This window comes from Oncorhynchus masou, chromosome 17 (genome assembly GCF_036934945.1).
Source record: "Oncorhynchus masou masou isolate Uvic2021 chromosome 17, UVic_Omas_1.1, whole genome shotgun sequence".
In the NCBI taxonomy this organism is placed as follows: Eukaryota; Metazoa; Chordata; class Actinopteri; order Salmoniformes; family Salmonidae; genus Oncorhynchus; species Oncorhynchus masou.
In genome coordinates, this window is record NC_088228.1 from 3,534,686 (window position 1) to 3,544,685 (window position 10,000).

Sequence of the window (10,000 nt, forward strand, 5' to 3'; positions counted from 1 at the left end):
AACAAGGGTTTTGCGACCAAGTACCAAGTCATGTTTTGCAGAGGGGTCAAATACTTATTTCCCTCATTAAAATGCAAATCAATTTATAACATTTTTGACATGCGTTTTTCTGGATTTTTGTTGTTGTTATTCTGTCTCTCACTGTTCAAATAAATCTACCATTAAAACTATAGACGGATAATTTCTTTGTCAGTGGGCAAAATCAGCAGGGGATCAAATACTTTTTACCCCTCACTGTATATATACTAATATACATATGGACCACTGCAACAGGAGAAAGACCGTCCATGTGGGAGCAGCAGGTCAGGGAGAGTTTACTGCCCGTGTCTGAGTGACGGAAGCTGGGGAGAACAGGGCTTGACATCCCTGATGATCTTCTTGGCCTTCCTGCGACACCTGGTGTTGTAAGTGTCCTGGAGGCAGTGTGGACCCAATTGCCTGCACGTATCACCTTCTGAAGAGCCTTGCGGTCAGCCGCCGTAGATTTTGCTGTACCAGGCTGTGATGCAGCCTGACAGTTTGCTCTCGATGGTGCTCCTGTAGAACACTGCGAGGGCCCTCAGGGACAGCCCGAATTTCTTCAGCATCCAGAGGTTGAAGAGTCACCTTCTTCACCATGGTGTCCGTGTGGTTACACTGTTTCAGCTTCTCTGAGATGTGGAAGCCAAGGAATTTGAAGTTATTGACTGTGTCCACGGCGGCTCCTGTTGATGAGGACGGGGGGCGTGTCCAGCCTGGTTCCTCCTGATATCCACAATCAGCTCCTTTGTTTTGCAGATGTTGCGAGAGAGAGGTTGTTTTCCTGGCACCACGCCGTCGTTGTTGTTGGTGATCAGGCCTACTACTGTCGTGCCGTCAGCTAACTTGATGATGGAGTTGGAACTGTGTGAAGACACTCAGTCGTGGGTATACAGGGAGTACAGGAACGGACTGAGGGCACACCCTGGTGGGACCCCCGTGTTGAGAATCAGTGTTGAGGAAGTACTGTTGCCTACCTTCATCACCTGCGGGGGCGGCCTGTCATGAAGTCCAGGACCCATGAAGTCCAGGAGTAGAGAACCAGGGCCGTGAGCTTTCTAATGAGCTAATATGGTATTGAAGGCCGAGCTGTAGTCAATGAACAGCATCCTCACATACGCATTCCTCTGGTCCAGATGGGTGAGGGCAGGGTGAAGTGCAATGGTGATTGCATTGTTTGTGGATCTGTCAGGGCGGTAGGTAAATTGGAGAGGGTCCAGTGTACTTTATATCATGTTGCACCAATCCAAATCTGAAAGGTCTGTGCCTTAAATGGTTATGAATCTCTGCAGCGGTGCATGAACAGAAACACCTGGACTGTGACGACTTCCGTCAAAGTCGGTCCCTCTCCTTGTTCGGGCGGCGTTTGGCGGTCAACGTTACCGGTCTTCTAGCCATCGCCGCTCCACCTTTCATTTTCCATTTGTTTTGTCTTGTTTTCCCGCACACCTGGTTCACATTCCCTCATCAGACTAAATGTATATTACCCTCTGTTTCCCCCATGTCTGTGTGTGGAATTGTTCTTTGTGTAGGGTGTTATACTACAGGCTGGCTTGCACTAGGTTTGTTTTGTTTAATCCGGTTCATGTTACCATGGCTATGCTTTGTGCTGCCTCGCCTGTGCCTTTGGGCCAGGGTGGATATTAAAGCTGTTACCACCCATCTCTGCTCTCCTGTGCCTTTGGGCCAGGGTGGATATTAAAGCTGTTACCACCCATCTCTGCTCTCCTGTGCCTTTGGGTCAGGGTGGATATTAAAGCTGTTATCACCCATCTCTGCTCTCCTGTGCCTTTGGGCCAGGGTGGATATTAAAGTTTTCCTGTTACCACCCATCTCTGCTCTCCTGTGCCTTTGGGCCAGGGTGGATATTAAAGCTGTTATCACCCATCTCTACTCTCCTGTGCCTTTGGGTCAGGGTGGATATTAAAGCTGTTATCACCCATCTCTGCTCTCCTGTGCCTTTGGGTCAGGGTGGATATTAAAGCTGTTATCACCCATCTCTGCTCTCCTGTGCCTTTGGGCCAGGGTGGATATTAAAGCTGTTATCACCCATCTCTGCTCTCCTGTGCCTTTGGGTCAGGGTGGATATTAAAGCTGTTATCACCCATCTCTGCTCTCCTGTGCCTTTGGGTCAGGGTGGATATTAAAGCTGTTATCACCCATCTCTGCTCTCCTGTGCCTTTGGGTCAGGGTGGATATTAAAGCTGTTATCACCCATCTCTGCTCTCCTATGCCTGACTTCCCAGCAACCAGTCACTCACCCCGTTACATGGACTTACTGTCTCTTCAGCTGTTCCATAGACTGCTTCTCTTCCTCCAGTCTGGCTCTGACTGCCTTCACTATAGTTGCCTGGAACAATTCAGCCCCTCTGAAACACACACATACATCATCACATCACAGATACATTATGACATCACAGATACATGATGACATCACATATACATGATGACATGACAGTGATACAGCAGGGTAAGAACAGATACATGATGACATCACAGTACCACAGCAGGGTAAGAACAGATACATGATGACATCACAGTACTACAGCAGGGTAACAACATATACATGATGACATCACAGATACATGATGACATCACAGTACCACAGCAAGGTAAGAACAGATACATGATGACATCACAGTACTACAGCAGGGTAAGAACAGATACATGATGACATCACAGATACATGATGACATCACCGTACTACAGCAGGGTAAGAACAGATACATGATGGCATCACAGATACATGATGACATCACAGTACCACAGCAGGGTAAGAACAGATACATGATGACATCACAGTACTACAGCAGGGTAACAGATACATGATGACATCACAGTACTACAGCAGGGTAAGAACAGATACATGATGACATCACAGATACATGATGACATCACAGTACTACAGCAGGGTAACAACAGATACATGATGACATCACAGCACCACAGCAGGGTAAGAACAGATACATGATGACAACACAGTACTACAGCAGGGTAACAGATACATGATAACATCACAGCAGGGTAACAACAGATACATGATGACATCACAGTACCACAGCAGGGTAAGAACAGATACATGATGACATCACAGTACTACAGCAGGGTAAGAACAGATACATGATGACATCACAGTACCACAGCAGGGTAAGAACAGATACATGATGACATCACAGTACCACAGCAGGGTAAGAACAGATACATGATGACATCACAGTACCACAGCAGGGTAACAACAGATACATGATGACATCACAGTACCACAGCAGGGTAACAACACATACAAAGAGTTAGCTGGTATAATGGAGGTAGTTTGGACAAAAAGCTTAGAAAGGATTAGCTTAATGAAGACACACACACAGTAAGCGTATACCTGGAGGCCAGTATCTGTGAGGCCCTGATGTCAGCCACCACATGTAGGAAGTAGTAACTCATGAAGACGCGTCTCTGCAACAGCAGGAAGGCAAAACAGATACTGTCCCAGATGATCCCAGCCTCGTCGCTGGGCAGATCACACTTCTTACCACCATCCGCAGCTATAGACGCCACGGACAGACAGACAGACAGACAGACAGACAGACAGACAGACATAGAATGCACAACCAGCAGACACATGGAGTAGATGGAGAAGACAGATGGAGAAGATGGGATGGAGAAGACAGATGGAGCAGATGGAGAAGACAGACAGAGAAGACGGATGGAGAAGATGGATGGAGAAGACGGATGGAGCAGATGGATGGAGGAGACAGTTGGAAAAGACAGATGGAGAAGACAGATGGAGAAGATGGATGGAGAAGACAGATGGAGCAGATGGAGGAGACAGATGGACGGAGAGGACAGAGAAAACAGATGGAGAGGATGGAAAAGACAGATGGAGCAGACAGATGGAGCAGATGGAGAAGACAGGTGGAGCAGGTGGATGGAGAAGATGGAAAAGATAGATGGAGGATATAGATGGAGAAGATGGATGGAGAAGACAGATGGAGAAGATGGAGAGGACAGGTAGAGCAGGTGGATGGAGAAGATGGATAAGATGGATGGAAAAGATAGATGGAGAATATAGATGGAGAAGACAGATGGAGCAGACAGATGGAGCAGACAGATGGAGCAGATGGATAAGCCAGATGGAGAAGCCAGATGTAGCAGACAAGTAGAAGAGATGGAGAAGACAGATGGAAAAGATGAATGGAGAAGACAGATGGAGAAGACAGATAGAGTAGACAGATGGGGAAAATGGAGAAGACAGGTGGAGCAGATGGAGAAGACAGATAGAGAATATGGATATAGAAGACAGGTGGAGCAGATGGATGGAGAAGACAGATGGAGAAGACAGATAGAGTAGACAGATGGTGAAATGGAGAAGACAGGTGGAGCAGATGGAGAAGACAGATAGAGAATATGGATATAGAAGACAGGTGGAGCAGATGGATGGAGAAGACAGATGGAGAAGATGGATGGAGCAGATGGAGAATACAGATGGATGCAGAAGACAGATGGAGTAGACAGATGGAGCAGACAGGTGGAGCCGATGGAGCAGACAGATGGAGAAGACAGATGGAGCAGACAGGTGGAGCAGATGGGTGGAGAAGACAGATGGAGCAGACAGGTGGAGCAGATGGATGGAGAAGACAGATGGAGCAGATGGAGAAGACAGTTGGAACAGACAGATGGAGCAGACAAGTGGAGCAGATGGGGAAGACAGATGGAGCAGACAGATGGAGCAGGCAGAGGGTTCAGCCGGAGAAGATGGATGTAGAAGACAGGTGGAGCAGATGGATGACGAAGAAAGATGGAGAAGACAGATGAAGCAGATGGAAAGACAGAGAGGACAGCCAGAGCAGACAGATGGAGAAGATAGATGGAGCAGATGGATGGAGCAGACAGTTGGAGCAGATTAGAAAACAGATGGAGCAGATTGAGAAAACAGGTGGAGCAGACAGATGGAGCAGATGGAGAAGACAGATGGAGCATACAGATGGAGAAGACAGTTGGAGAAGACAGGTGGAGAAGATGGGTGTAGAAGACAGATGGAGAAGACAGATGGAGCAGACAGATGGGGAAGACGGATGGAGAAGACCGGTGAAGAAGACAGATGGAGAAGACCGGTGAAGAAGACAGATGGAGAAGATGGATGGAGAAGACAGATTGAGAGGAGATAGATGGAGAAGATGGGTGGAGCAGATGGAGAAGATAGATGGAGAAGACATATGGAGAAGACAGGTGGAGAAGACAGATGGAGAAGATGGATGGAGAAGACAGATGGAGAAGACAGATTGAGAGGAGATAGATGGAGAAGATGGGATGGAGCAGATGGAGTAGATGGATGGAGAAGACAGATGAAGCAGATGGAGGGGACAGATGGAGAAGACAGATGGAGCAGATGGAGAAGATGGACGGAGAAGACAGATGGAGAAGATGGATGGAGAATACAGATGGAGGGGATGAATGGAGATGACAGATGGAGCAGATGGAGAAGACAGATGGAGCAGATGGAGAAGACAGATGGAGCAGATGGAGAGATGGATGGAGAAGATGGACGGAGAAGACAGATGGAGCAGATGGATGGAGAATACAGATGGAGCAGATGGAGGGGATGAATGGAGATGACAGATGGAGCAGATGGAGAGGACAGATGGAGCAGATGGAGAGATGGATGGAGAAGATGGAGCACCTTTAGTAACATCATTTCCTCACGGTCATAAAACATGGTTTCATTGCTTCATGAAAGTAAGAGTCTTACGTGTGATGTCTCTGTTGGTGACGACCTTATACTCCTTGATGGTGCAGGCCAGACTGAGGAGCTGGATCAGCCAGCAGTTGTTGACCACCAGGACATTGATGTAACCACAGGCCAGGATCTGAACACGGAGACAAGCTATCAGATGCCGTATCTCACTTCCCCCTATTCCCTTTAAAGTGCACTACTTCTGATAAATGGAAGAAGAAAGGCTTTATGCCACATTATGTCAAACTACCGGACGGAAGGACAATTTTCATATCACCATCTCAGTAGTACGACAGTTCTTATGATTTGTGAAGCATCTATGTAGTGCTTTATGAGTCGTTTAAAGTGGAATCGTATGTCTTACTGTGTGTGTGTGTGTGTGTGTGTGTGTGTGTGTGTGTGTGCGTGTGCGTGTGGGTGTGTGTGTGTGTAGGTGTGTGTGTGTCCTACTCACAGACAGAATGTTCTTCATGGTGATCACAAACACGTTATAGGCAATCAGGAAGTCCCAGTAGTGGAGGATCTTTTTGATTGGTTTGAGCAGCAGCTCCCCGCCGAACAGCAGGAAGTAGAAACATCCCACTATATAGCCCAAACAGAAGATACTGATACGCGTGGTGCCGGTGATGAAGATGATGGTGAGGACGAACCAGAACAGGTAGCTAAACGTGATGACCTTCAGCATGTCCAGGTAGGACCTGGAGGAGGAGAGAAGAGAAGGAGAAGAAAGAAGAGAACATGCAGGTAGACAAGCGGTTAATCCCAGGTAGACTAGTGGTTAATCCCAGGTAGCCTAGAGGTTAATCCCAGGTAGACTAGCGGTTAATCCCAGGTAGACTAGCGGCTCAACCCAGGTAGCCTAGAGGTTCATCCCAGATAGCATTGCAGTTCATCCCAAGTAGCCTAGGGGATCATCCCAGGTAGCATTGCGGTTCATCCCAGATAGACTAACAGTTAATCCCAGGTAGACTAGTGGTTAATCTCAGGTAGACTAGGAGTTAATCCCAGGTAGACTAGCGGTTAATCCCGGGTAGACTAGCGGTTCATTCCAGGTAGCCTAGCGGTTCATCCCAGGTAGCCTAGCGGTTAATCCTCGGTAGCATTGCGGTTCATCCCAGGTAGACTAGCGGTTAATCCCAGAGCCGACTAGGTGAATAATCAGACCGTGTGCCCACGTACAGAGGCTCTAGATAAGAGAGTCTGTTAAATGACTCACTACTGTAGTGGATCTGCATAAGAGAGTCTGCTAAATGACTCACTACTGTAGTGGCTCTAGATAAGAGAGTCTGTTAAATGACTCACTACTGTAGTGGATCTGCATAAGAGAGTCTGCTAAATGACTCACTACTGTAGTGGCTCTAGATAAGAGAGTCTGTTAAATGACTCACTACTGTAGTGGCTCTAGATAAGAGAGTCTGTTAAATGACTCACTACTGTAGTGGCTCTGGATAAGATAGTCTGCTAAATGACTCACTACTGTAGTGGCTCTGAATCAGAGAGTCTGCTAAATGACTCACTACTGTAGTGGCTCTAGAAAAGAGAGTCTGTTAAATGACTCACTACTGTAGTGGATCTGGATCAGAGAGTCTGCTAAATGACTCACTACTGTTGTGGCTCTAGATAAGAGAGTCTGTTAAATGACTCACTATTGTAGTGGCTATAGATAAGAGAGTCTGTTAAATGACTCACTATTGTAGTGGCTCTAGATAAGAGAGTCTGCTAAATGACTCACTACTGTAGTGGCTCTGGATCAGAGAGTCTGCTAAATGACTCACTGCTGTAGTGGCTCTGGCTCAGAGAGTCTGCTAAATGACTCACTACTGTTGTGGCTCTAGATAAGAGAGTCTGCTAGATGACTCACTACTGTAGTGGCTCTGGATAAGAGAGTCTGCTAAATGACTCACTACTGTAGTGGCTCTGGATAAGAGAGTCTGCTAAATGACTCACTACTGTAGTGGCTCTGGATCAGAGAGTCTGCTAAATGACTCACTACTGTTGTGGCTCTAGATAAGAGAGTCTGCTAGATGACTCACTACTGTAGTGGCTCTAGATAAGAGAGTCTGCTAAATGACTCACTACTGTAGTGGCTCTAGATAAGAGAGTCTGCTAAATGACTCACTACTGTAGTGGCTCTAGATAAGAGAGTTTGCTAAATGACTTACTACTGTAGTGGCTCTAGATAAGAGAGTCTGTTAAATGACTCACTACCGTAGTGGCTCTAGATAAGAGAATCTGCTAAATGACTCACTACTGTAGTGGCTCTAGATAAGAGAGTCTGCTAAATGACTCACTACTGTAGTGGTTCTAGATAAGAGAGTCTGTTAAATGACTCACTATTGTAGTGGCTCTAGATAAGAGAGTCTGCTAAATGACTCACTACTGTAGTGGCTCTGGATCAGAGAGTCTGCTAAATGACTCACTACTGTAGTGGCTCTAGATAAGAGAGTCTGCTAAATGACTCACTACTGTAGTGGCTCTAGATAAGAGAGTATGTTAAATGACTCACAATTGTAGTGGCTCTAGATAAGAGAGTCTGCTAAATGACTCACTACTGTAGTGGCTCTGGATCAGAGAGTCTGCTAACTGACTCACTACTGTTGTGGCTCTAGATAAGAGAGTTTGCTAAATGACTCACTTCTGTAGTGGCTCTAGATAAGAGAGTCTGTTAAATGACTCACTACTGTAGTGGCTCTAGATAAGAGAGTCTGCTAAATGACTCACTACTGTAGTGGCTCTAGATAAGAGAGTCTGTTAAATGACTCACTATTGTAGTGGCTCTAGATAAGAGAGTCTGTTAAATGACTCACTACTGTAGTGGCTCTGGATCAGAGAGTCTGCTAAATGACTCACTACTGTAGTGGCTCTAGATAAGAGAGTCTGCTAAATGACTCACTACTGTAGTGGCTCTAGATAAGAGAGTCTGCTAGATGACTCACTACTGTAGTGGCTTTGGATAAGAGAGTCTGTTAAATGACTCACTACTGTTGTGGCTCTAGATAAGAGAGTCTGTTAAATGACTCACTACTGTAGTGGCTCTGGATCAGAGAGTCTGCTAAATGACTCACTACTGTAGTGGCTCTGGATCAGAGAGTCTGCTAAATGACTCACTGCTGTAGTGGCTCTGGATCAGAGAGTCTGCTAAATGACTCACTACTGTTGTGGCTCTAGATAAGAGAGTCTGTTAAATGACTCACTATTGTAGTGGCTCTAGATAAGAGAGTCTGTTAAATGACTCACTACTGTAGTGGCTCTGGATCAGAGAGTCTGCTAAATGACTCACTACTGTTGTGGCTCTAGATAAGAGAGTCTGTTAAATGACTCACTACTGTAGTGGCTCTGGATCAGAGAGTCTGCTAAATGACTCACTACTGTTGTGGCTCTAGATAAGAGAGTCTGTTAAATGACTCACTACTGTAGTGGCTCTAGATAAGAGAGTCTGCTAAATGACTCACTACTGTTGTGGCTCTAGATAAGAGAGTCTGTTAAATGACTCACTACTGTAGTGGCTCTAGATAAGAGAGTCTGTTAAATGACTCACTATTGTAGTGGCTCTAGATAAGAGAGTCTGTTAAATGACTCACTACTGTAGTGGCTCTGGATCAGAGAGTCTGCTAAATGACTCACTACTGTTGTGGCTCTAGATAAGAGAGTCTGTTAAATGACTCACTACTGTAGTGGCTCTGGATCAGAGAGTCTGCTAAATGACTCACTACTGTTGTGGCTCTAGATAAGAGAGTCTGCTAGATGACTCACTACTGTAGTGGCTCTGGATAAGAGAGTCTGCTAAATGACTCACTACTGTAGTGGCTCTAGATAAGAGAGTCTGCTAAATGACTCACTACTGTAGTGGCTCTAGATAAGAGAGTTTGCTAAATGACTCACTACTGTAGTGGCTCTAGATAAGAGAGTCTGTTAAATGACTCACTACCGTAGTGGCTCTAGATAAGAGAGTCTGCTAAATGACTCACTACTGTAGTGGCTCTGGATCAGAGAGTCTGCTAAATGACTCACTACTGTTGTGGCTCTAGATAAGAGAGTCTGTTAAATGACTCACTACTGTAGTGGCTCTAGATAAGAGAGTCTGCTAAATGACTCACTACTGTAGTGTCTCTGGATCAGAGAGTCTGCTAAATGACTCACTACTGTAGTGGCTCTGGATAAGAGAGTCTGCTAAATGACTCACTGCTGTAGTGGCTCTAGATAAGAGAGTCTGCTAAATGACTCACGACTGTAGTGGCTCTAGATAAGAGAGTTTGC

General features: G+C 46.0%; 1 pseudogene; it reads right to left on the bottom strand.

Annotated features, from left to right (window-relative positions):
- The window catches only part of LOC135558083 (piezo-type mechanosensitive ion channel component 2-like), a 243,148-nt pseudogene that overhangs the window by 86,513 nt on the left and 146,635 nt on the right, over positions 1–10,000 (bottom strand).